This window comes from Camelus dromedarius, chromosome 14 (assembly GCF_036321535.1).
Source record: "Camelus dromedarius isolate mCamDro1 chromosome 14, mCamDro1.pat, whole genome shotgun sequence".
Lineage (NCBI taxonomy): Eukaryota > Metazoa > Chordata > Mammalia > Artiodactyla > Camelidae > Camelus > Camelus dromedarius.
Window position 1 is genome coordinate 13,928,221 of NC_087449.1, and position 27,398 is coordinate 13,955,618.

Below are 27,398 nucleotides of genomic sequence, written 5' to 3' on the forward strand. Positions count from 1 at the left end.
TAATGTAAACATATTGTTAGGTTGCCTGAAAGGGTCACCTCCTGATTAAGCTGAATGTCAGGAGTATCGATGGCAGCTTCTCAGTATTCCAGAGGGGTGCCACGAGCAAAGCCCCGCACAGCTCCGGGGCTGCTATGCCCTCTGTCCACAGCCCAAATGTACTTACGGTCCAGCTCCACTTGGGGCTTTGATTCCTTCATCTGCACATCTGATTAACAGTTTAGTTTTTCAAAAATAGATTTCTAATTTGAGAATTAATCTCTCTGACCTTTATTGTACAAATATTTATACATTCTATAGTCCAAAACAGATCCTGATCGTTTACTAAACAAAGTTTTCCAGCAACATATCTCTTTTTACAAGGCAGGATTAAAAACAATGGGTAGATGTTGCAGACAAGTAAATTTTGGCCCTAAAAAAAAGAATTAAAATGATTCTCCAACTAGACCAGCAAGGGGATAAGAAGTGGACAGAGGCTTCAACTCTGGGTGTTTTAAAATAAAGTGATATTTAACCATCCATCGGGGATGACGCTGGGAGAGCCTGCCTAGTTACCTCTTTATAATCCTGCCCTTGTTCCAGCTGTACCACCCCCACCACCGCTATGTTAGTACAAGCCCTACTTACCACATCTGGGGACTGGATCAACATTTTTGTGCTTGTTTCCTTGTCTACAGTTTCAGTCTCTAAAACCCTGTCTTCTGCATTGACACTTAATAACCTTTTCTTTTTTCTTTTTAACAGCTTTGTTGTGATAAAACTCACATATCATATTACTCATTCATTTGAAGTATACAGTTCAGTGGCTTTTAGTATCTTCACTGAGTTGTGTATCAATTACTACAACCTAATTTTATAACATTTTTATCAGCCCAAAAGAAACACTGAACCCATTAGCAGTCACTCCTCATACCTGTCCCAGCCCCAGGAGACAAATAATCAATCTCCTTTCTGTCTGTACAGATTTTAGATATTTTACATAAGTGGAATTATATAACATGTGGCCTTTTGTGACTGACTTCTTTCATTTAGCATGTTTATAATGCTCACCCATGTTGTAGCATTTGTGTGTACTTTTTATTGCCAAATAATATTCTATTGTATGTATATACCACATTTTTAGAATCCATTCATTACTTGACAGGCATTTGGGTTGTTTCCACTTTTAGGCAATTATGCATAATGCTGCTTTGAACATTCATGTACAAGTTTTTATGTGAACATAAGTTTTCATTATCTTAGATTGAAATCACTGGATCATATACAGCTGTATGGGTAACATTTTGAGAAACTATCAAATTGTTTTCAGAGCAGCTGCACCATTTCACATCCCCAGCAAAAATGTATGATGCGGCCAGTTTCTCCATCTTTGCCAACTCTCATTATTGTCTATCTTTTGATAATTGCTACCCAAGTAGTTATGAAGTGGTCTCTCATTATGGGTTTGATTTGCATTTCTCTGATGTGTAATGACGTTGAACATCTTTTCATGTGCTATTAACCATTCATATATAGTTATGGAGAAATATCTGTTCAACTCTTTTACCCATTTTTAAATTGATTATTTGTCTTTTTGTTAATAAGTTGTAATAATTCTTTACATATTCTAGGCTCAAGTCCCTTATCAGATAAATAATTCACAAATATTTTATCCCATTCTGTGGATTGTCCTTCCACTTTCTTGACAGTGTCCTTTCAAGCCCAGAAGTTTTTAATTTTAATGAAATCCAGTTTACCTGTTTTGCTGTAGTTGTTGCTTATGCTTCTGGTGTCAAATGTAAGAAACTATTGCCTAATCCAAGATCATGAAAATTTATTCCTATGTTTTCTTCTGGAAGTTTTATAGTTTTATTTCCTACATTTAAGTCTGTGATTCACTTTGTTAATTTTCGTGTATGGTATGAGGTAGGGGCCCAAGTCGATTCTTCTATATGAGGATATACGGATATCCCAACGCAATTTGTTAAAAAGGTGATCTACACGTAAATATAGGGGCTTCATTTCATTTCACACTCAAAATTCTTTAGTAGTTCACTACTGAGTACAGTAGTGATTTCTAGACTTGGACTTCATGAACCAGCAAAGTAAAATAACTTAGGGAGATTTACATAGGGTTCCAAACTTCTTATTATTAATCAGGAGAGCAATAGGTAAAGGAAACATTATTTATACTTTCTGTACACAATTTAACAAAAATATGTTTTACATAGATGCACACATCTGGAAAGAAAATAATCCCAGAAGCCAAGTACTTTAAATGAATTTAGCTTTATTAAAAACTCAGCAGATTGCCTTTTTTTTTTTTTTTTTCCATGTTCTTGCGGACTGGTGGGAATATTGCTCACAGTCCGTCTTTTGTGCAACACCCCAGCTCTTCCTGCCTAACAAGCTTCATTTCTTGTCATTTTCCTCCTACACACCTAATGATGCAGTCATACTCAACAAACATGAGTCGTTTTCTTACCTTCTTTGCTTCTGGCTGGAAACACCATCACCCAATCCCCTTCTCCAAATGGAAGAAACATTCATATAAGCTCTAATGCACTATGCATGGCGTAATAGTGATGCAAAGGCCATAGGAGTGCAAAAGTTAGTTTTCAGCTTATCTGATCTACATCTCTTGGGAAGGGAGTTAGAATAACTAATGCAAAAGCCTAGATAAATCTCGACATCACTACTAACTGTTGACAAGATTTCATCTTTCTTAGATTCAGATTTATTACCTGTAATTGGAGATAGCAGTGTCTGTCCCATAGGGTTACTGTGAGGATCAAATGATTTAAAAAATGTAAGTAACCCAATGCAGCAGCTAGATGCACAGTCGTTGATCAGTGTTATTTGCCTTCCCCTCCATTCTAATCAGTGGTTTGCAACTCTGACTACACATAGAATGACCTGGGAAGTTTGAAAAAGCCCTTATCCCATCAACAAGCTAATTCTAAAGTTCATATGAAAATTCAAGGGATCCAGAGTAGCCAAAACACTCTTGAAAAAGAGGAAACAAGGTTGGAGAACTTGCATTTTTCTGTTTTAAAATTTACTTCGTATAGCTATATCAACTGATTTTTCATAAGAGTGCCAAGACAATTCAATGGGGGAAAAACAGTTTTTTTTCACAAATAGTGCTGGGACAATCGGATACCTACATGAAAAAGAATAAAGTTCTTTACACCATACACAAAAATTAACTAAAAATTGATCAGAGACCTAAGTGTAAGAGATAAAACTCTTAGAAGACTATGCAGGAGTCAATAATCCTGACTTTGGCTTAAGCCAAGCCTTCTTAGAAATGACAGCAAAAGCAAAATGACAAAAGAAATAACAGGCAAATTGGACTTCATCAAAACTTTTGTGCTTGACAGGACACTGTCAAGAAAGTAAAAAGGCTCCGACAGAATGGGAGAAACTCTTTCTAAATATATAGCTGATAAGAAGCTTGTATCTAAAATACATAAAGAATTATTACAACTCAATAATAAGACAAATCAACAAATGAGCAAAAGATTTGAATACACATTTCTCCAGAGAAAACATACAAATGGCCAAAAAGCATATGAAAAGTTACCTAACATCATTAGGCACCAAAGAAATACAAATCAAACCCACAGTAAGATATCACTTCATAACCACTTGGGTGACTGTTACCAAAAGACAGATGATGATAAAAGTTGACAAAGATGTAGAAATTAGAGCCCTCATACATTGCTGCTGGGGATGTGAAATGGTGCAGCTGCTCTGAAAAACAATATGATAGTTTCTCAAAATGTCAAACACAGAGTTAGCAAGGGACTCTGCAATTCCAATTTTAGCTATGGAATATTTTTCCACCACACACACACACACACACACGCACACACACACAAACATACACACACACACACACAAAGCGTTGATACGTACTACAGCATGGATAAACCTTGAAAACATTAAGTGAAAGAAGCCAGTCACAAAAGGCCACATATTGTATGACTCCACTGATAAGAAATGTTCAGAAGAGGCAAATCTACACAGACAGAAAATAGATTAGAGATTGCCTAGAACTGAGACGAATTAGGGGTATTGGGAGTGACTGCTAATGGGTAGTTTCTTTTGAGGGTGATAAATATTTTAGAATTGATTGTGGTGATGATTGCAGAACTCTGAATATACTAAAAAGCACTGAACTATACACTATTTTTTATTGAAGTATAATTGATTTAAAATGTTTCAGGTGTACAGAAAAGTGGTTCAGTTTTATATAATATATATACATAGATTCTTTTCCATTATAGGTTATTACATGATATTGAATATAGTTCCCTGTGCTCTATAGTAGGTCCTTGTTGCTTATCTATTTTGTATATAGTAGTTTGTATCTACTAATCCCAAATTCCCAATTTATCCCTTCCCCGCTTCCTGCTTTGGTAACCATGAGTTTCTTTTCCATGTCTGTGAGTCTGTTTCTGGTTTGGGAACTGTACATTTTAAATGAGTAAATTATGCAGTATATGAATTACATATCTCGATAAACCTATAAAAATGTCTTACTCCCAGAGTTTCTGATTCAGTTGTTTTGGCACCCTGGCTTTAAAGAAATAGATCCTTGGTAATTCTAATGTGTTCTTTTATTGATTTCTTCATTTAATTTTCCTGACCCATCTACTTAAAAAATAAATTGGGGGGGTTAGTAATTAGATTTATTTATGTATTTATTTTTAATGAAGGTACTGGGCATTGAACCAAAGACCTCATGCACGCTAGGCACGTCCTCTACCACTGAGCTATCCCCTCCCCCCTACCCATCTACTTTAGAAAAATTTATGCAATCTGCCACATTTACTTCCTTCTTTATACCTGCTATTTTCTCACTCTTTCTCTAGTTGTTCAAGATCCTTACTCTATCTTATCCCCGAATCAGAATGTCCCCCAGCCCCTCTGAACTCATCAACATGTCTCACCTTCTTTGGATCTGATTTAAATGTTATCTCCAGGAGACTGTAAATGACCAGCCCCACTTTACTTTCCTCAGTGGGCACTTGCTGTGTTCTCTGCAAGCATCTGTTTCATGTGCACTTGTTAGAATCACCAACTTAGGTTTCCAGCAGGAAGAAAGCTTTAAGGGAAGTAGTTGTCCATCCCACTCCTATCATTTTAGTTTCATGGCTGATACAGATGAAGACTGGAGGAAACAGAATTCCATTCTGAGCATTTGACTACTTTGCATTTGTTGATATTTTATTTTTTAATTATTTCAAGTAATTCCTCATGTATTTGTTTTATCTGCCTGATTAGGTTATAATCCTCTTGAAGCTATATAACTTCCTTTTACATGACTTTCCTGTACCTGTTAACAATAAAATATATATGTACCCTAATAAGCTGACATTCCTAGTATCTTCCTGAATTATCTTCTTGTATTATTCAAGGAAGCTTTTACTTTTAAGGGCATTAAGGCTATTTTATAAAAGACAATAATCAACTACACAGAAGAGAAAAGATCTGACCTGCCAGAGGAGACATTTAGGTAACCTTGGGCAAATTACTCAACTTTTCTGAAACTCAATTCCTAACTGCAAGATGACAGAATACTTATCATGTATGCTTTTTTCATGAGTATTAAATTAGCTAATGTTTATTTCATATTTAGGGAGCACTGGCATGTGATATCCGCTCAGGAAATAGTAGTTACTTTTATCATCATAGTCATTGTGATTATTGGAAGCATTTCTATCCTGGAATTAGTCCTTAGCAACCCAAAGATTTTTACACAGTTGAAATGTATTTTTGCTTCAGAGCATTGAAGCAGCTCTTCATTGAGCTAATTTTGAATTGATACAGTTTCTCAGATAGCTAACTTCTATCCAATAAGCATAAATGCTTATAGAACTATATGCAACAATTGTTCAAAATACACTGTGCATCAAACCATATGTCTAAAGGAACTGACTCTATTAACCAAGTGAACTTCCTGACTCCAGCCTTCAGTGAAGGAAGAGCCTGTGTCTCCAGCGAGCGCTACCTCTATCAAGCAATAGATGCCCCAAGGGGGGTGTCCTCATTAGCTAAGTTCTTCCACCAGTTTTCACGTTGAAGTTTTGTTTTGAAGCTGAGAAAAGCTGGCTTAATTGGCTTTTTTCTTCCCCTGTAGCAGAAGTTTGTAGGGAAGATATATATCTTGAAATCTAATTACATATCTTAACTGTAACCTGAGAAACTTAAAATTCACAGGTGCACTTTATCTGTCAAATATGGAGACAGTTGGCAAATGCAGGCCATAAAGGTGGAGATTTAGCACCCAAATGCATGAATTGTTGCTGCTTTCCTGTGTTTATTACTTCACAGTTAATCAAGGAGATAACTCCCAGGAGTTTGGTATCTCTCTCCCTATGTTCTATATGATGAGGAGGGAAGGAGAAAAGAATATTCTCTTTGTAACACATTTCTAGTTGGAATAAGGTATTTGGTTCACAAAAAAGCCTTGAATGAAGAACTAACATTATGTCTTAATCAATTTTTGAAATCCTTTTTAAAGCCAACAGACCAGGACATCACATTATTGTTACTATTTGTATGTAGTTCTTTTGCTACAGTAACTTCTCAGTAATTGTATGAATATGTGCATATAATTAGGGTAGATATTCAGAAACAGGACTGCTCAACAACCATCAAAACCATATGTCTACACTGACAGGGAGCAATTACATTGAAAAAGTTTTGTAGTATGGAAGCTCTAATTATTGACTGGAACATAGTTTCTTTGCTGAGCATCAGAACTACAAGAGGTTTTACATGTGTATGTCTCAAAAATGATGCAATTACCAAAGATGAATGAAAACAGAGGAATAAACAAGAGCAGTGCTAAGAGAATAAGAGCAAACACGTTCTTTACCACCAAGCATCATCAGAGCTATCCAAGACAGCGTCTAGGAAGACAAGCCCTCCCAGTTCACAAACACTCCCCAGTTACCTGGAGCTATTAAAAGAGCCTGTTTCCTAAGTGACTCTGGATACAGGTCTCACCAAGTTCTTAGACAAATGGCCAGCATGATTCTCCTATTCAGCAAATAAGGTAATTATGGCACTGGATCAAGTTAACTTAGAAATTCTTGGCTGATAGGAAATTCTTCTATCCCCTTATTTCATGGTCCAAAATAAGCAGACCTAACACTTCTACCCTCTTCATCACTCACTGTTCATATATTTTGCTACTACTATAAAAATTTTACATTTCATTTTAAAATATATAGAAACACCAAAAAAAAAAAAAGAAAGAAATTATGAACACACAAAGATCTGAAAAGAAATTTATGTGAAGTAAAAGCAAAATAATAATTGTTTAAAAACTTTAAGAGTTCTTATTCTTTAGGAAAATACCCAGGTGTCTTTTTGAAACACTCTTATTACCAATGTGCATTATTTTAGGAATTAAAAGATGTTTCAGCATTGGAAAATCTGTTATTGCATTACACAATATCAACAAAGTAAAGAATAAACGATCCATGATAAACTCAATAGATGTCAAAAAATGATAAACTCAATAGATGTCAAAAAAGTATTTAATAAAATTTAACACTCATTTATGTTTAACACTTAGCAAATTAGAATAAAAGGAAACCCTCTAAGCTGAGGGGGGTTTGTGAGGATCAAACTTAACAATAAAACTTAACAATGCTACCATTAGAGTTAGAATAAGACAAGGATGCCTGCTATCACTACTTCTCTTAATTTCTGTTAGGAGGTCTCAGTCAACACGATAAGATAAGAAAAACAAAATGAAGCACATAATGGAAAGATAGAAACAAAACTGTGTTTTTGTGTAAATGGTAAGTTTGTTTACATAATAATCCATGAGAGTCTTCAGACCATTAGAATTAGTCATTGTTCAGCAGATACAGGGTCAAACTAAAAATAATAGGACTTCTACACAGCAGTAAGAACTCGTTCAAGAATAATAATATAAGAAAAGTACTTCATTTACAATAAGAACAAACTAAAATGTAGCTAGGAACAAATATGTGTTGATCTTTGTGGAATAAATTACAAAATTACTGACTGATATCAAAGAACTGAATAGACAGGTATACCAAGTTTATGGATAAGAAGACTCAAATTAATCCATGTAGAAATGCAATGACACTGGATTTTCAACAGGCTTTTTCCATGAGACATTATCAACTAGTCTTGAAATTCATTTGAAAGGACTGAAAGAGCACAGAAGGTCAATAATAGTTGAGACCATTTTGAAGAAGAAAGGGGTAGAGGCGGCCCAACCTATAAGATATCACAATTAGTAATAATAATACTTACACTACAACTAAAAATAATAGCAGTTGACTCTTACTGAGCATTTATTAAGTGCCAGGCAACACCTTTTCAATTATTATGAGTTTGGTATGATTATTGTCACCATTTTACAGTAAAGAAAGAAATGAGGGCACAAAGAGATTAAGGACCTCTTTCAAGTTTCCAAGGCTAGGCGATGGCAGAGTTGGGGTTCGCACCTGAGCAGCATAGCTCCTGAGCCTCTGCCCCTAACCTTATGCAATAATATCTCTACACTATGGTGTTACCCAAGGTGTCTTATTGACACAGGGGTAGAAAAACAGCCACTGAAACATAATACTGAACCCAGAAAGTGACCTATGCATAAACGGAAACTTGGTATCAATCGATGATCAAAAAAGTGAGGCATTCAGTGATGTTGCTGAGATCGCTGGCTATCCATGTGGAAAAAATAAAACAAAACTAGGTCCCTTTATGTTACATAAAAATAATCCCAGCTGGACTGATTGTGGAAAGCAAAACCTTGAACTTTTTTAAGGAGAATATGGGAGGATATCTTTAAGATTTTGAAGGTAGAGAAAGATTTCATATATATGACATAAAAGTCCCAATCCACGAAGTCATGGATTGGCATTTTTTACTGTATTAATATTTAATACTTCTATTCAGGAAGCAACATTGTAAACAACAAGAGGAGTCAAGAAACAGTTTGGAAAAGACATTTGTAATATGCGTTAACAAGAAAGGATTGCTATCTAGGATATCTAAAGAACTTTACACATCGATAGGAAAAAAACAACTCCCTGTTCCTCCAAAAGGGACAATAGATATGAATAGGCAGCTTTCCTAAAAGAAAACCAGTTTGGCCAACATACCTTTTGAAAGGCCCTCAATCTTTCCCATTGTCAGGGGAACACAAAATAAAACAATGAGATACCACTTCACGCCAGTAGGTTGACAAAAATCAGAATTTGATTCCAAAAGTTGAATATAGAAGAAATTTCTCTCATCCACTACAACATTTTGTAAAATACTTCGGCAAACTCAAAGAAAATTGAGGAAATATACCTCCTTCAGCCTGTAACTTAATTTCTAGACGTATACCTTAGAAGAAGAAACTCTCACACATCTGACAAAGAAATATGTAGGAGAATGTTAATCGTGGGTAGCATTATTTGTAATAGGAAAGGACTGTAAACTGTCAATCAAAATGTTTACTGAGAGAAAAAAAGGATACTAAATTGCAGTATATTTATGCACGCGTATAGTGAAACACTACTGAGCTACGTACAAAAATATGGTTAAACATCAATAACGATAGTTTAAAAGATCGGAGAATAATACTTTTAGGATTTATATAATTTGTGTATTGTTTATACAAAATATAATATTTATGTTCAGCTGGAAAACATGTAAAATCATACCCTATAGTTTTATATTGCTTAGGGATATGTACATAGTCATGGTACAAACACACATACTAGACTGGTAAACACAAATTCAGGACACTGGTCACCTCCAGCGAAGGGTAGGAGCATGGAACCGGGGAAAGGGATGTGGGGGCTTCAACTGTATTTGAGATGTTTTGTTTGTTAAAAATAACAATAACCTCAACAGATCACAAGGGCTTGTGGCCCCATCTGTGAATCAGAGCTGGGTGGTAGGACTTTGAATGTTCCATCTTTTATTTCATTTATACCTCTCTTTATATTTGAAATATTTGTTAATAAAATAAAAAGGAACTATGTATAAATCAAGTGCTGATCACCAGAATCCTATTGTCCCAGGAGGTTGTGATTATATGATAATTTCAGAGGTAGCCTCTCTTCTCTCCTCTCCTGGCAGCTGACCAGCCCGCAAGTTGAACAATATGTATTAAGTGCCTGCCATTCGTCAGGCACAAAGCAAGGTTCTGGAGATCCAGTGGTGAGAGACCCAGCTCTGAAGCATATATATATATATTCCAGTGGGATTACAAGTGTACATCTGCAAGCCGTGATAAATGCCAGGACAAGAAGAGTAGGGAACTATGACTGAGAAACTGGGCAGGGGGCAGGCACACACTGTGGCAGGTTTGGCTGCCTGGAAGTCATTCACAGTCCCCCTCCTCCCTTGCCTTCCTCTATTATAGAGGTTGGGGAGCTAATCATGATTTTCCATGCTCCCTTGCATGTGGCATGATTCTAACCAGTTAGACATAGTTAGGACTCTTGGGGATCGTGGCCTTTCCTGAATTAACCCTCAAAGGAAGAAAGCTTTTCTACCTGCAGCATGGATGTGATGCCGGGGGTGGAACAGACATCTTGAGATGGTGAAGGATGGAAGCCATATGTTCTGAGGGGTGGAGCAGAGGGACAGGCTCCCAGGCCCTTGACGACATGGCTGAGCCATAGTACCAGCCTTGGATTGTTTACTCTGAACTGCTTTTTACAAGATTATTAAGACCTACTGGCTTGAGCTGCTGTTAATAAGATTTCCTCTTAGTTGCAGTTAAAATCATTCCAAACAGAAATCTTCTAGAAGATGTGACTTTTAAGTTGAAAGGCATGTAGTGAGAGGGAGCAACCCCTGCAGAAAGCAGGGTGGGCAGGGGAGTGGGAGGATAAGCAAGGTCAGCAGGGAGGGGGCAGCATGTTCGAGGGTTGGCCTGCTTGAGAACCTCAGGGAAGCCCTCCGATGCTGGAGTCGGATAAAGGGACCAGTTTGCAGCTGGCTGGGGCTCTGAATACCTGACTTCCTTTCTCAGGCTCCAGGTTAATAACAGTGTAGTTGATCTACAAACAAAGATGGGCCCTATAGCACCCAGTGTAGTTGCTATGTTTCCAGACTCCTTTTTATAAAACAAAGAATTAAACCCTAATCCATCTACTTGGATTTTTGTATTTGATTTTTCAAATGTGAATTCTACCTAGTCCACCTTTAATCCTGAGATACAGCTTCCTCTACCCTCTCCTCTACCACAGAGGAAGGGGAAAAAAGTCAGCATCTCATCAGTCCCCTTGACATAAAGTAAATTGCAACGATAGGCGTTAAGCACAGCCTAGCCAACCGTGTCTTGAGCACACCTTGTTACAAAGGTTTCTATTTTGTTCTGTACTTATCTGAATGGGAAGAGGCAACTTCATTGTTGAAAAGACTCTGACGTGAACAACACAACAAAAATCTAGTTGCTTTAATCCTGTCCTCACTGGGTTTATGGAAAGGGTTGGCTGATTTTCTGTGCTTCCCATTGGTCTGTTTCCTGGATCCTGTATTTTATGGCAAAGGTTATTTTATAAGATAGTATTTACTGAGCACCTGGGTAGGCAGAGAGCTGGTTCAGGTAAGAAGCCCATGGCTTGAGAGAAAATGTCCATTTTCTTTTTTTGTTGTTGTTGCAAAAAGCTTGTTTCCATTTGGTCCAAGGCTTGGGAGAGGGTTAAAAAGCTGTCTGGTGACTGCAGAGAGGCTTCAGGAAGGAGCCCTGACACCAGAGGGGCTCCATAAAGGCCGCTGGGTTGCAGAGGCTCCTAGTCATGCTTGAGGGAGAGCCTTTCGAAGAGATACTCACCCAGCCCAGCCTGGGGACCAGAGAGCCTGTGGAGGTTTGTCAGGTGGTCGCCCATCTTCTTGATGTGTTTCACCTCCTCATCCAGGAAGTGGCTCTCCCGGAAGTCACAGAGGTGTGGGTCTGCGTGGGCAGAACCCAGGCATGCAGATCCAAAAGGGCCTGGTTCCGGTTCTTCTCCAGGACAATAGCAGCTTTCATAGCATCCTGGGTTTTACCCCACTCATCTTGAGATGGCTTCTGGATGTCCTGGAAGGGGGTGCGGCCTCCGTGCTGGTTTTGCATTTTCAAGAGATGCTCCGTGCCCTAGTGCTTCTCCTCAGCCAATTCGTGGGAAAATGTGGCCAACACCCTCCAGAGCCATGTCGTCACGGTCGAAATAGAAGCCCAGAGAGAGGTAGGTGTAGGAGGCCCGCAGATGCACGTTGACCAGGTGGCTGACGGAGGCCTCCACCTCGCTGGAATAATTCTGATGAATCTGGGAGCTCATGGTTGATCAGTAATAAGGAGTTAAGCTCACAAAATAGTGTTGGCTGGTCCCAGAGGACCAGTGGCTGGTTCAGCACAGTGGCTGGTTCTGAAGGATGCGACTGGAAAAAAGATTGAAGGGCATTTGGAGGCTGGAACAAGAGGCGTCCCTGGGTCTGTTCCATCTAAACATTGTTGAAGCAAGAAGCAGACCTGCGGGACCGCCACATGCACTGTGAAAATGTCCATTTTCATCTGAAAAGTCTTAATTGGATGGGTATTCTGCAAGTTTCCACTTGGCTAGTTTAGAATAGACCTGGATATTTACTATTAGTTTCCGGGTGTGGGGGATCTCTCCCCGCTCTTTGCCCCCAGCTTTCTGCAGCTAAATTCTAGCTGTCTAACCCTCTTACTCTTTCATCCACATCCTTTCCACAGGCTCCAGAATTCATTCAGTCTTGCTGCTATTCTCTGCCCCTCTTCCAAATGGCCTGAGCTTCCCCAGGAACGAGGTGGTGGGAACACAACGTGAGGTGCCAGGTGCTGCTCAGCAAGAACTGTCCACAGAGGAACTGTTGTTCCGCACCCTTCTGCACAGGCAGCCTCAGCCCGGACTTCCCTTTCATCCTGCCAGACTGCCTGGCTGGCCTGAATTCAGTTTGCAGACCATCGTGCCCCCTGAGTCTGCTTTGGCATCGCTGCACTCTGGTGTCTGCTTCCCAAACAGCTCTGTGTCTGGATTCTTTGCCCCCAGGTATATTCAATGCCTTGTCTTTTTCAAACGTTCACAAAGTTATCATTCCCAGCCTCCATACCTCAAGTCTCAAAGGTCGTTTGCATTTTATTTCTATTGCCTGAGCTGCTCAGGGTACTTGCCCAGTTGGAACCATTAGTGTATTCCAACAACAAGCAGCTTCTTCCCTTTTCCCAGCCAGGTCATGAATAAGAATGCTTAAATAAGAGTCAGACCTGCAGTTGTGCCAATGGCGTATCTTAACCCTCCTCCAGCAGAGACCCTGCCACCACCAGCAGCACCCAGAACCTTCTCAAGTTATAGGAGTTTTTCAGCCAAATTAAAAACAACATACTCAGCCTTGCAAACATTTATTGGGGATTATGCTAGGTGCTGTGAGAGATTCCAAATCATGGAAGACACAGTCATTGCCTTTCAAAAGGCTTCTAGCACCCTGAGCACAGACACACCTTGAAGACACTGCAGGTCCAGTTCTAGACCACTGCAACCAAGTGACTGTGGCAATAAAGCGAGTCACACAGATTTTTTAGTTTCCCAGTGCATAGAAGTTATGTTTACACTATGCTGTAGTTAATTAGGTGTGCAACAGCATTATGCCTAAAAAACAATGTACATACGGTAGTTAAAAAATACTTTATGGCTAAAAAATGCTAAGCATCATCTAAGCCTGTAGTGACCTGTAACCATTTTGCTGCTGGAGGGTCATTTTGCCGTTGATGGCTGCTGACTGATCAGGGTGATGGTTGCTGAAGGCTGGGGTGGTTGTGGCAATTTCTTAAGATAAGACAACAATGAAGTTTGCTGTGTCGACTGATTCTTCCTTTCACAAATGATTTCTTTGTATATGCTGTCTGACAGCATTTTACCCACAGCAGAACTTTCAAAATTGGAGTCAGTTCTCTCAAACCCTGTCACTGCTCTATTAACCAAGTTTATGTAATATTCTAAATCCTTTGTTGTCATTGCAACATCGATTAAGTTCACCATCTTATATGAGTGTGGTGCATGGAACTTCCAAACAATTACAATAGTAACATTAAAGATCATTGACCACCATAACAAATATAATGATGAAAAATTTTGAAATATGGAGAGAATTACCAAAATGTGACACAAAGACATGAAGTGAGCAAATGGCTGTTGGAAAAATAGCACTGATAATCTTGCTTGATGCAGAGTGGCTTTAAAAACTTCAATTTGTAAAAAATGCAATAAAGCAAAGTGTAATAAAATGAGGTATGGCTGTATATACGATCTTCAATATTTAATAAGCATCTTAAATGTGCCAAGCTCTACTAGGTGCTGAGTTTTCAAGTAGGAAAAGTATAGTTTCAGTGAGTTTCATGGCAGCAGATAATGCCATAAAATTACAATACAATGTAAAAACAATCATGAAATGTATGCCTGGGATGTCAATCATTCAGCCTCATTTTCCTCATCTGTAAACCGGCACTAATCTTCTACATTGTGCTTAGGGTTTGCATGATATGAGGTATGGACAACATTAGGTACAATGCATAACACAAAGTCTTTAGAATGTCATTATTAATAACAATAGTTGCAAAGATAATAATAAAGTGGTTGTTATTTTTAACATTAGTATTACTCTTATCTCCCACATTCAATCTGATTGATCAGGCTGTCTGGAACATTGATAAGATAATTCAGAAACTTACTACGTCAACTAGAAAAGAATACTGTGATGGATGCCAATACTAGAATGGGCTGGAGGAGGAGAAAGCTTTGCAAGTGTTAAGGACCCTTGACACACACAAACACCTGCACTACATTTGCAATGTAGTCCTCTCACTTAGGAATGCCACGGAGTGCATAGGACGTAACTGACTTTACATTTCGGGGTACGGGGGAACTGATGCCATGTTGTAGGGGCTTGTGTCCCTCTGTGAGTTTCAGTCTTGTACTACTCTGAATCAGAAACCCCAGATGTGTTTTTAAACCTAGAGAATCTTAACAGGTCAGGTAAAGCTGGGTGTGGGTGAGTTCAGCTACCAAAATGAGGTCATTCCTGCCTAAGGCAGTGACAGAAACTCTAGGGCAGTGGTTTGCCCTCTTTCCATGATAAAGCTCTCACTGATCGGTAGCAAAATGAGAATGATAAGGACAATGGAGAGAGGATTGTCCTTAATTTAAAGGACTGATACTGTGTTCTTTCTATTTTGTGGGTGTTAAAAAGTCACCCTTTTATAGAAAGATGCTCTCAAGATTTCCCCTCCTGATTTGGGCCCGAAAATGTTCAAAGTAGCATAATACTTATTTCTGTGAAATCTTATCTAGTCCCAGGACCTTAAATACCATCGATGTGCTGATAACTCCTAAATGTATATCTAGTAGCAAAACACTGCTTTAAGCTTCTGATTCGTATTTCTGCCTACCTTGGTTATCTCAGAGCACCTTAAACTGACAATCTCAAAAAGAGACCCTTGATTCTCCCTTCCTGCCTGGACCAGCTCTTCTCTTGGTCTTTCTGTCTCAGGAAATAGTATATTAAATGGCAAGTTGCTCAAACTAGGAATCTAACAATAATCCTTGATGCCTCTCTCCCTTTTCCTCCACCCTCTTGTCTATCAATGCATCTCAGCAATTCCAGTTTCAAGACATTCCTCAAATCCAATGATTCACCATCACCACAGCTGTCCCACTGTCATATCTATGCCACTGAAAGTTCGTCCCAAATGATCTCACTTCTTCCTTTCCTGTTTCCCTCCAATCCACTCGCCAATAGCAACCAGAGGAATCTTTTGAAAACTTAAATCCTGCTTTTAGAATCTTTAATTACTTTCTTTTACTCTTAGCATAAAGTTCAAATTCCTTCCCATGGCCTACAAGGCCCTGCATAGCCTGAGATCTGTTACGTCCAAGCATCAGGTTTAAAGAGGATGAATTCCCTGACCCCCTCTGTTCATATAAAGTTAATGTACTACATGCTGACAGAGAACCATGCTTATTTCCTTAAAGGCACCCTTCTCACTGTGAATTTTATATCTCTTAGTGTAAGTGATTAACAACCATCTCTGCCTCCCCCAGCCTGTATGACACTTGAGGGTGCACTGTCTAGTTTTGTTTTTCATCACGTTCCCAGGGCATACTCTAGTAGCTGCAGGCAGCATGTGCTCAACAAATGTTCACGAATGAATGGGAAGGAAGAAAAAATTTAAACATCTTTAGTTAATAAAATAAAAATGTGACCACCCTTTGTAGGACTCCAATTAAGAATTACTTTTCCTGGTGTCTGAAATCCAAAGATCTGAGAATTACTGCTCTGTGGTTGAAAAAGGTACATCAGTTTGGGCCCCTGGAATACAACGGCTTATGCGAATGGCCTTTGAGAGCTTGTGGGAGGTGTCAGTAGGGACCAGGTAAAGTTGGGCTGGTTCTGCTCTCTTTGGGATAGAGCAGTTTCTTTGGTCTAATTCTAGTTCTGGAGCCCTGGAACTCTGGGGAAGGGCTCTGAAACTCTTAAGTAAGTGCCAAAAGAGGAAAAGGATAAAGGAATGTGGTAACCACTCCAAGTTTAAACTCTGCATTTTAGAAGAATTTATTTGCAAGTTTTATCTGATGTGCTGATAAAGTCTAAAGATAGAAAAATTTATTCATGGTAAAACCTTGCCCACACACCAATTGGCTATTCAGTATCCCAAGTCATAATATGTGGCTATAAATTAGAGAAGCAAGATTCTCAGCCAACCAGTCAGGTTTGTATTCCCACTGGCAGCTTGTGTTGTGGCACTTGGATTGTTCCATCAAATAATTTACTGAGATCCAGATGCTCCAATTCCTAATCTTTCCTGAGTGAGTGGTTGTCAGGTACTCCTGTCCAAACACAAGGCAGTTGGTACTTAACTGTAAGCTCCCACACTTGTCAAATGATCTCCAAAGACTATGAAATTGCTTGTCATCTTTGTCAAAATTACATATGGGTGAGATATTGGCTATCTGTGTTGTCATTAAAAACTCAATTAAAAGAAATTCTAAAATCATTATCAACTTTTTCAGACATGAGTTGTCCTACCAAAAGCAAACTGTTTATAGCTTAGGCTTTTCCCAGCATTCAAAAGATGACAGAATTCCAGAATAGGCCTAAGGAAAGGATGAGATCTGGACCAAGGTGGCAGCATCCTACGGAGGACAAAAGCAAGACGCACACAGTGATATTACCTGTCAGGTAGCAATTCCTCTCTTCCCAGCATTAGTGTGTGTAACTGCAATTCTCTAATTAGATTGTATCATTTCATTAACATTGAGGAGCACTGTCCCTAATGAGTCTTTTCAAAATGAGCAAACAGGAGGTAGCTTACCATTATGGCTCTCATTTTCACTGTGCCTATCTACTAGATGAATATTATTGGAAAAAATTAATTGCATTACAGTGGGTGCCACTGAATGTAAGCACATTGGGTCCTTAGGAAATGATTACCCTGAGAGGCCGATCGCATTAATTGAGTGCAGAGAGTAGGCATCAGTGATGAGAGCAAAGCAAGTATGTGTGCGTATCTGAAAAGGAAACTCACCATTTTACAGCCAGATAGCTGAGGCTGGATGAGAAAGTCGCCTCTGCCTGGAGATAGTTAAACCAGGCAGTTTCTTCAATCAGAGCATAAATTATTAATAGTAATAAATTCAACAGCAGCCTCCATTTATTGAGAACTTACTATGAACCAGCAATAGCACAATAGCTAAGCCCTTCAAATTCATGCTTGCACTTAATCCCCACAACAGCTCTAGGAGACATGTGTCACAGTTTGTAAGTGGTAATCAGGAAGCAAATCAGTTTGACGCTAAGCCAGCACCCTAACCATAAAGCTGTACCTTTTAGATACAGACTCGATAGGGATTTGCACCTCTAGGGTATTTTTATTATTAGCCCAGCCATCCTATCGGCCTGGGCACAGCCAGTACATCTGGGATTAAGGTATCTGGATATGACACTGAGCCCAAGGAGCTCCTGTGGGTATTTTCCCCTTCCATCCATTTGGAGATTGTTTGGACATAATGGAAAACACCATTTTTTAAAGAAAAAAAATGGATTAGATTTTGATTTTGTGATTATAACACAAATAGCAGTAAAGCCTGATTTTTAAAAGAAGCACCCATTCAAATTTTCCTTTCTATTAAGGTAGAAGGGGTAAGCATTACCCCTAACCTGTAGCTTACAACTTCTAAGGAACGGAGGTAATACATACTGGAATGTGCCGCGTCAGGAGAGGAAGCACTTTTCTTTAGAGAGCTGCCTGTGGTATACCTGCTCTGGGGGCAGCTCAGAAATCTTCACTGGCCCAGTTACGATTTCCAACCATGTGATTTTCACACCTTGTGCTTCACTTTCTAACAAAGTGAAGATGTATAACTAGAGCAGAGGGTGCACACTGATGGAGAGCGGGAAGGAAGGCTGACTAGTGGGCGGGGTGGCTCAGCCATGGCAAGGCCCCTGGTAGCCAGAGTGTCCATCTAAAGGGCAGATGCTTCTGGGAAGGTTGGCATGGTTGACTGGGTATCAGATATTTAGATCTTTGAATGAAGCAGTTTATAATACACTTGAATGCAGACAATCAATGGATATTTTAAAGGGAAGATGTGTGTGTGTGTGTGTGTGTGTGTGTGTGTGTATGTGTTGGGATGGGGGTGGGAGGGAAATCCAGCACTGCTGGAGAAAAGCTTCTCCATGGAGGTGGGAGAGGAGCAGCATTGAGAGGGGAGTTTTAATGGCTGGTGGGAGAGCAACCCTGAAAAGGATGAGGAAGGATCTCTGGAGATCATTGTGTTTGGTCTTTAGAGGAATGAGTAAATGCTGGTGACCTTTGTCCTGAAGCAGTGAAGTGTGATCGACCTCCCCACCTCCACTCCCCCATCACCCACTCTCTTCCTCCATCCATACTCCCAGTCTCAGAGCTTTAAGAGATTGAAATCCTTCCTGCATAGGGCCGACGTTTCTTATGTATCCCATCCCATCCATCTTTCCCACTTCCTTTGGGAACATGCTACCTCATATTTTTCTGCTTTCATTATTTCTGCTAGTATTTCTACCTTTCCTGTTTATTATTGGCTCCTTCTCTTCATTCCTTCCCCCAATGCAGGTACGCCACAGGTAGCTCTGTAAAGAAAGGTGCTGCTGCTTCTGACACGGCCTATTCCAGTATACATTACCTCCATTCTCTAGCTTTCCCTTCAGCCTTAAACTCTCCACTGTTAAAATGACCTGCTTCCAACCCTGCGTTTCCCCTCGCTGCCATCCTACCCCCTCCTTCCTCCCACCCAGAATTCTGTGCAGAGGAAGACCTGTGCTCGCTGTCGTCACATTCATTCCTCAACTGATTGCAGTTAGCCCTGCGGTGCTTTGATTAAGTCACCTAAAGTCATGGCTTTCTCAAGTTTAAGGATTCTTTTTATGTCTTTACATTGGATTTACTGCTTTCATTTCCCTTTTGGTCCCACCACTTTCCTGACCTTCTATCCCCCTAGCTTCTGTCCCATGACACCGTATTGGGTCCCTTCGCATCACTTCACTGTCCCCGCTAGGGTTTTGGCTTTCTCTGTCGCCCACCCTCTAAAAGCTGCCCTTCCCAGGCTTTTGTCCTCACTTCTCTTCTCTGAGGGCTTTGGCCACCACTTAAATGCTCAGACTTACAAATCTGAATTTCCTACTCAGATCTTCTGTTCACAGTTCAGGGCCATATATTCAATTGCCTCCTGGACACCTTCACTCAACCTTGAGAAAAACATGATTAAAAAAATGAACATATATCTTATGCCCTATACCTGATTCTCCTTCAGTATTTTGTACATAAACTGTACTACAAATCACCCAGTCAAACTATAAGCTTCGGGGGTCATCCTCACCAACTTTCATGAAATTAATTATCATACATTGTCTTTCTTCACTACTTCTCCACTTTGTTCTAACTCTCTCTGCCTAAGTTCCCACTGTCATTCTCTTTCACCTGGACCACAGTAATCCTCTCCTCACGGCTCTCCCTGACCCTCGAATCCACCTTCCATACTCCCCAATGGTGACCACATTATGCCCTGGCTTCACTGGGTTTCCATCAACAGCGGGATAAAATCTGAACCTTTAACATAGTACACAGGCCTTCTGTCATCTGACCTCTCAAAGACACATCTTTTGCTATTCTTTGCTTGGTATTTTAAGCTCTAGTCATATCGATCCCATTACTGACTCAAAATACACTATACTATTTTTAACCTCAAGTCCATTTTCATGCCATTGCCTCCTCCTGAGACTCCCTTCCTCTCCTCTCTTCTCCCTAACTCCCTCTGACCTCCCTGACTCTAAAAGTTTAGTCAGGGATCCCTTTCTATGCTGCCAAGCACCTGGTATATATTTATCATTGCACTCACCAAATACCCTGACATTCTCTGTTTACAATGTCTCTTTCCCCAACATAATTATAAACGCTCAAGGGCAAAGATCAGTACTATTATTTCTTTGACTCCTCAGTGCCTAAAACAGTTCCTGGTATACAGTAGGCACTTCTCTGATTTTTACTGAATGCAGTAATAACAGAAGCAAACATGTGTATAGGACTTCAGGTTTTCAGAGCTCCTTCCAACACTATCTCCTTTAGTTTTCATGGCAACCCTTCTTGGCTATTCAAAATGCATATTTTATTTCAGTTCATACCATGTGGAAATAAACAATAGCTTTAGTTGAGAACTACCTGAGAAACACAACCTAGAAAGATGTTATCAGAACACAGCCCATCTTTATTTTAATAAGAAACTATGGTACTCACCCAAATATAGTTCATGAGTCAAAAAAACAAAAACAAAACAAAAACAAAAACATGAGATTTTTTTAAAATCCCCATTCACCATTCACCATGCAAGTTCAGTTTACTCCAGTATTTCTGAACTCTAAAACAGTGATTCACAGTCATTTCCCTGTGCTGTTGTTGCTAACTGAACATTTTGCCTACTTATTTCTCCAAACTTTTAATAAGAGCTCTTACTCCTTTTTTAGTTAAAAATTTTCCAGTCCATATGGAGTCCCCAGTTCTCATTTTGTATTTTAACCTGATTTTTTTTTAACTTTTAGACTGCAGATGAATTCAGAAATTGGATTTTGTATGTAAAAGTATTAAATTGAAATGCTGTTTAAGACTTCTTTTACCCAGTAGAATAGAATAAAATAGTTATCAAATGTTGTTTGCTCTTGAAGCAAATTTAGTCAAGTTATAATACTTGTGGCCCATAACCAATACCGCTTAATGGTTTTTCCTTAAGACAAATAGATTTACCTCTTGACCTGGAGAAAAAGAAGCCTTCTGGCAACAAACAAGCTCATGATTTAAGTGCGGTTCAGAATTTTAATAATGGTTTGTTCAATATTTGAATTCACTTCCTTAAAGATAAGGGAAAGCAAATTAGATTATTTGGTTACTGTTTCCCTACTATAGGAAACAAAACCAACTGCATAAGATATGAATACATTCATATTCTGTTTCCATTTCTAAGTGACTGCTCTACAGAAGAAACAGTTGTTCTTCGATAGATCGCAAACAGAGAACTCAAGATTCTTGTCCTAATCTTTATTAGCCGCTACACAATCCTGAAGGACAATATTCCTTTGCTTTACTTTACAAAAGCCATGAAAATTAGAACCTGCCCATTAACAGAAAGACAACAGATTGGGCCTAAAAAAATCAGACTGTTGTCTGATGATTATTGTCCTATTAAAAAAGCTATTAATTTCAGCAGTGATACTAGAATTCCTGAGGCTTTTTTTTTTTTTTTTTTTAAGCATGTTAACATGAAGACCAGACTTCCAAATGCCAGACAGGAGATTGCTGCAAAGGCTAGCAGATTTTCTTGAATTTATAAAAATAAGAGTAAACACTTACATATCACTTACTGTGTCAGACACTCTTCTAAGCTTTGCAGGTAGTAATCATTTTGTCCTTCCTACCATTCTGGGAGCCTAAGATCAGAACCCATAGGACATGCTCTCACCTCTACCCAACATTACCTCTCCCAGGCTCCACTGCCTGGAGTATGATTACTCTGTATTCCATGAAGATGAGTTAATATTAAAGACTCTCTTCATGTTGAAACATTTTAGTGAAGTCACAGATACTTGGCAAGTTAAGAGTGGGCTAAGGATTCAAGCAATCATTCAGCTTAACCAAGGTCTACCTAAGTGTCCGGCACCTAGTTGGTGGCAGATAAGAAACTACAACATAGAACCCTGACCCCTGGATATGCTTCTATTCCATGTTCCTTTTCTTATGTGAAAGGTGAGGCACTCATCTGTGTCAGATGTATTTCCTGATCCCCTATGACATGCCGGGAACCTTAGACACTGGAGATATGGTTAGGAACAGAGGAACTACCTACTCTCGTGGAAATCATGCTATGCAATTCACTAAATAAACAAGGATTTACAGAGCACAGATTATGCACCGAGCTCCAATGAAGGGCTGCAGAGGTGGGGCTGCGTGGAACAGGGGAGGGAAGACCACAAGAAACAGTCCCTGACTTCCAAGGCATTACGCAGAAGAAGAGGGGAAACGTGAAACACTCATAGGAAAATACAAAACAGTACAATGAAGAGCCCAGTTGCAGGGTAAATGAATTCCAAGGGATTGCAGAGAAGGGGTGATCCAGAGAGCACGAGGGATCTGGGTGTGTGTCTCACGGAGAAAGCAGGGAGGTAAAGGCAACGGTTGCCTACCATGAGTATGCAGCAGCCAGCTTTAGAGATGGGGGTGGACTTTAAAGGCATAAGCCTGAGTGGAAAAAGTAAGAGATACACAAAATTTAATATATGTCATTTGTGTTAAGCCAAATACCTGTACTCATAATTACTTGGTAAATGTGTATGCAATTAAAAAAGATGCATATAAAACATAATAGAATGCCTGCGCACGCAGAGAGGGGAAAAGGGATATGAATAAATATAATAAATTTATTAATTAATTTAAAAATAAGAGCAGGGCCCTCACAGACCAATGATGAAACTGTGACATGATTTCAACTCTCGGCCATCAATTCCAAGGAAAAAACTTACGGTGGCCTGGGATAGACAGAGTAGAGCTTCGTAGGATGTATAGACCATGTTCAGGCAGACAGAAGAAAGGAAAAAGGGTAGGGGGACAGTATGAGAGGGAAGAGACAATTATGCCTGGAAGGGAAGGTGCATGTGGAGGGGGTGGAGGAAATATGGGCAGATATGTGGCTTGGGTCTCTTAGGGGAAACCTCAGAAGTCAGGCAGAAGCCTCAGAGCTGATGGTAAAACACATAAGCCGGTGAGTGATGCAGAGAAGGAAGACTAAGGAAGGGGAGCCTGCCAGCAGCCTCGGGAAGAAGGACCCAGATGCTGAAGCACCTAGGAATTCAAACTGGGGAATTTCAAATGTATGTGGAATCTTAAAAAAAAAAAAAAAAGAAGAAAGAGGACACTAATGAACTCATCTACAAAACAGAAAGAAACTTGCAGACATAGTAAACAATCTTATGGTTACTGGGGGAAGAGGGTGGGAAGGGATAAATTTGGGAGTTTGAGATTTGCAAATGATAACCACTATATATAAAAATAGATAAAAAACAAGTTTCTTCTGTATAGCACAGGGAACTATATTCAATATCTTGTAATAACCTTTAATGAGAAAGAATATGAAAACAAATATATGTGTATATATATGCATGACTGGGACATTGTGCTGTACACCTGAGATTGACCCATTGTAACTGACTATATACTTCAATTAAAAAAAAAATATGTGTGGATGAGGACAGAATGACTGGTGTCCAGGGGAAAGAAAGAAAGGTGAAGAAGGGACACACACTGAGAAGACCACAAAAATGCCTCAGGGAGGTACTAGCTGGGCTCTTTGTGCAGGACATTTTTGAGAGTTTGCTTCAGAGTAGTCGTGGTTCCTGAAAACAGTTAAGTGGGTCACTTGCTAAGCTTTCCTTAGTGGTAGATTAATTAGCCAGCTGTAACTCCCGGATCTCTATTTTTAAATAACGACTTGCATAAATCTCTGAAGACAAGAACTTGTCACCAGTATACAGCACATTCTGGCAGCTGCAAGTTATTATGCCCAGTGGAAATTAAATATCTTTTAGGGAAATCAGGCAAGATCTCATGACAAATATGAAATTAACCCCTGCCACCTCTCTGCCCGACTCATTTCTTCGCTTGCCTGCCATCCTAATAAGGAGAGTCTCTGGGGTCCTGAAATGACAGCAGAATTGGCGATATTTTAAAAAGGCATTATTCGTCTACGAGCATTAGTGAAAGATAGAGCCTTTGTCCTTGGCTGAGCTGGAAGCTCTGGAAATCAAACGTTGATAAAAATACACAAGAGGCTCCTACTAAAAAACTATTAACCCATGGTCAGACAGAAATACTTATAACTCCAGGGATGTAAAGAAATAAACAAACAAGCCATTTTATTTATCATTTTAAGCATCTGGTTTTCTCTGCTTAACCACCTCAAGTTCCCACTTTTTTTTCCTTCTGACCAAATGTGTCCTCATCTGCTTACTATACCTCTTTATTGACCAGCTGCAGGTTGCAGACGACATGTGACTTTTTACTTTCCCCCTTTCACTCCCTATTTTGCACAGTAGGTTTGGGTTCTCGCAGTCTGTGGGAGATACTAAACACTGCGTCCTCAGGCAGAGTGAAAATGGAAGAAAGAAAGAATGACAAGAGCTGGCTGTAAGTAATGCCAACAAAGCTGCATTAGGAAGGGTCCTGAAGTCTGGAGCTTTGTTGGGTACTCAGGTGCTACTTGTAAATGGGTGTTTAATAAAATGACACTCAATACTCCCGCCATCATCACCAAGTGAGGAACTTTGGCCATTTTCAATAAAAGACAGAAGTCAGGCATGGTTTTGGCAGGAAATCTATCCCTGGGTGGGTGAAAAGGGAATCCTCAGGTTTCCCAAGTTATTGTAAAGACTCCATAACAAATCTCTGATTTCCCACATGAGCACCGACCATCCAGAATCCAGGAGGATAAAAAGAAGTAAGGCCTGCATATAGATGACATACTGTCAGGTCAGAGGTGGGTGAAGCAGAGGGTATCAGTAAGGACATGAAAAGAGACGGAGGTGATGGGCATCACAGCACCCCCGCTTGGGAGGCCCACTACTCAAGCCCTCTTCTGTGCAGTTGGGATCTGCTGCTCCCTCCTCGGACCCCGCCTTGATCCTCCTGCCTCCCCTTAATTTTCCCCTCACTCCAGGATGTCTCTGACTCCCACAGGGAAGGCTGCAAACCCCACCGCTGCCAGGCAGCACTGTTTTCCTTCTATCTGAGTCCAGACATGGCTGCTGGCTTTCACCTTGACCTTTGACCTCCTTTGTCAGGAAGTTAACATGGTTCCTGCCTCCAGCTAAGGGTTTCCAACATTGCTGAATGGGAGTCTATCTTATCAATTATGTGAACTTCAGACTTTGGCATAAAGGTCATTATTGTGTTATGCACCTGGAATCACATTGTAATGAGGCAAATCACATTCTCTTACAGTCAATGAGGGGGAAAACAGCACACAAAATGGAAATTACTCCTAAAATGACCTTGCTGGATTTCTGCATCTGGCTAGCAGAGTCTATCTCCATACATCAAGGAACTGACGTGGCAGTTTTGTCATACAACCAGGCACCCCAATCCCATGTTAGCAAACATGCTCTTGTGGAACATATGGCATAAGCCCATTAATTGTGTGCACAGTTGATGAATTCCCAGCATAGCACCCGTGATGTTTACCGATTCACTGCCACCCTGCCCCAGGCTGCTTCCAAACATGTCAGAAAAATAAAATGTCATCCATATTTGTATTCAGAAATCATTCCATATTTATGCATGCTAATAAAAACAAAAGCTTGCTTTCTGAGGAAGGGGCAAGCTCCATAATCCATTTTCTGAGAGGGCCATGTGTCTGACACGTTCTGCAGACATTGCATTCACTGCAATAGCAGCTTGAAAAACGCAGGTAGGCCGGCTCTGTGGCTTCTCACCCCTTCCTATGCCAAAAGCAGCTGAGAGCAGACAGCTATCCAGGACTGCTGAGAGAACCTGCTCTCTTCTTCTACTTAAACAACTTGCCTTAGATTGTTTCTTAGTGATTGAACAAATATTTAATGAACCAGTGGATGAAACAGCTATGCGAAGAGCTGTGACTTCATGGTGCCCTAAACTTCTCAGCTCCTTTCATTAATCATCAGCTCCCTCTCCAATTCTTCAGCCTTGTTCTGTTTCCTGGAATATAGCATTTGAGTTCAATAAATAGGACATGAAGTTCTGGCTCGGAAAATCACTGGTGATGTGATTTTCATGAACAAATCACTTAAATTCTCTGAGCCTCAATTTCCTTATCCATAAAATGGGTGAATTACAGCATTTGTCTTGTAAGGATTCTCTAAGCTGCAAGAGACAAACCCAATTCAAACTACTTTAGGAGAAACACAAAGAATAAGTGTATTGGCTCTTGTGGCTGGGAGGGATATTGAGATATCTGACCAAATCAAAGGATGGGGACCTGGGCCTCAGATGGATCAAGACAAAGCCACCAGACTCACTCCCTCCTCCAACTCTCAGCTCAGCTCAGCTCTGCTTGGCTTCATTCTCTCCTGTTGCAGCCACATCGCCTCAACTTGGCAATGAACTCCGTCACTTTTAAGTCTAATTTCACATTCTTTTAGCATCATGAACCTGGAGGCAAAATTGTTTATTCTTCACTTTCAAGTCAATTCGTTCTCTAGTATGCCACGGGAGGCCTGAGATCGGCCCTGCTGGTTCCCATGTTTACCTTAGGATGAGAAGTCCAGTTGACCAGGCATGGTGTCGTGCCTGCCCCTGCATGTAGGGTGAAGGGATGCTAGAGTGAGTTACCAGAAGAAAGGGGATCAAAACCTTGCTGAGCAAATAAAGCAAAAATAAAAGCTGCCGCTGTCCTAACCCGGCTCACCAGGTGGTTGTGGTATTTAGGCACACGGCAAATGCTGAATAACTGTGAGTTAGTATTATATATAAATGGGCTTTGTAAACTGCCAACTGTCATTACATGAGTCCTAGCAAAAGAACTACCAATCCTATTTATTATTTATCTATCTGAGGGTGGAACCTCCTTAGGCCAGTAATAATGACAATTATAATGATAATAGTTAACATTTAAGGAGCAATTACCGCACGTCAGGAAATGCTTTTCTGAGTACCTTATATATATCAGCTATGAAATAGGTACTCTCATTGTCCCCAGTTGTTACAGAAATAAACAAAAGCAAAGAGAGGTAAAGCAACTTGCCCAGAGTTACTTAATCAGCAGTGGAATGAGGGTTTGGCCCTAAGGAGTCTGGGCTAGAGTTCACACTCCCAACCA

The 27,398-nt window shown here is 40.0% G+C and overlaps 1 protein-coding gene and 1 pseudogene across 7 annotated transcripts in view; both read right to left on the reverse strand.

Moving 5' to 3' along the window:
- Window positions 1-27,398, reverse strand: part of ST6GALNAC3 (ST6 N-acetylgalactosaminide alpha-2,6-sialyltransferase 3) — a 548,516-nt gene that overhangs the window by 123,624 nt on the left and 397,494 nt on the right. The gene's annotated exons all lie outside the window — the stretch shown is intronic.
- On the reverse strand, window positions 10,795-14,132 carry LOC116156931 (ferritin light chain-like; annotated as a pseudogene).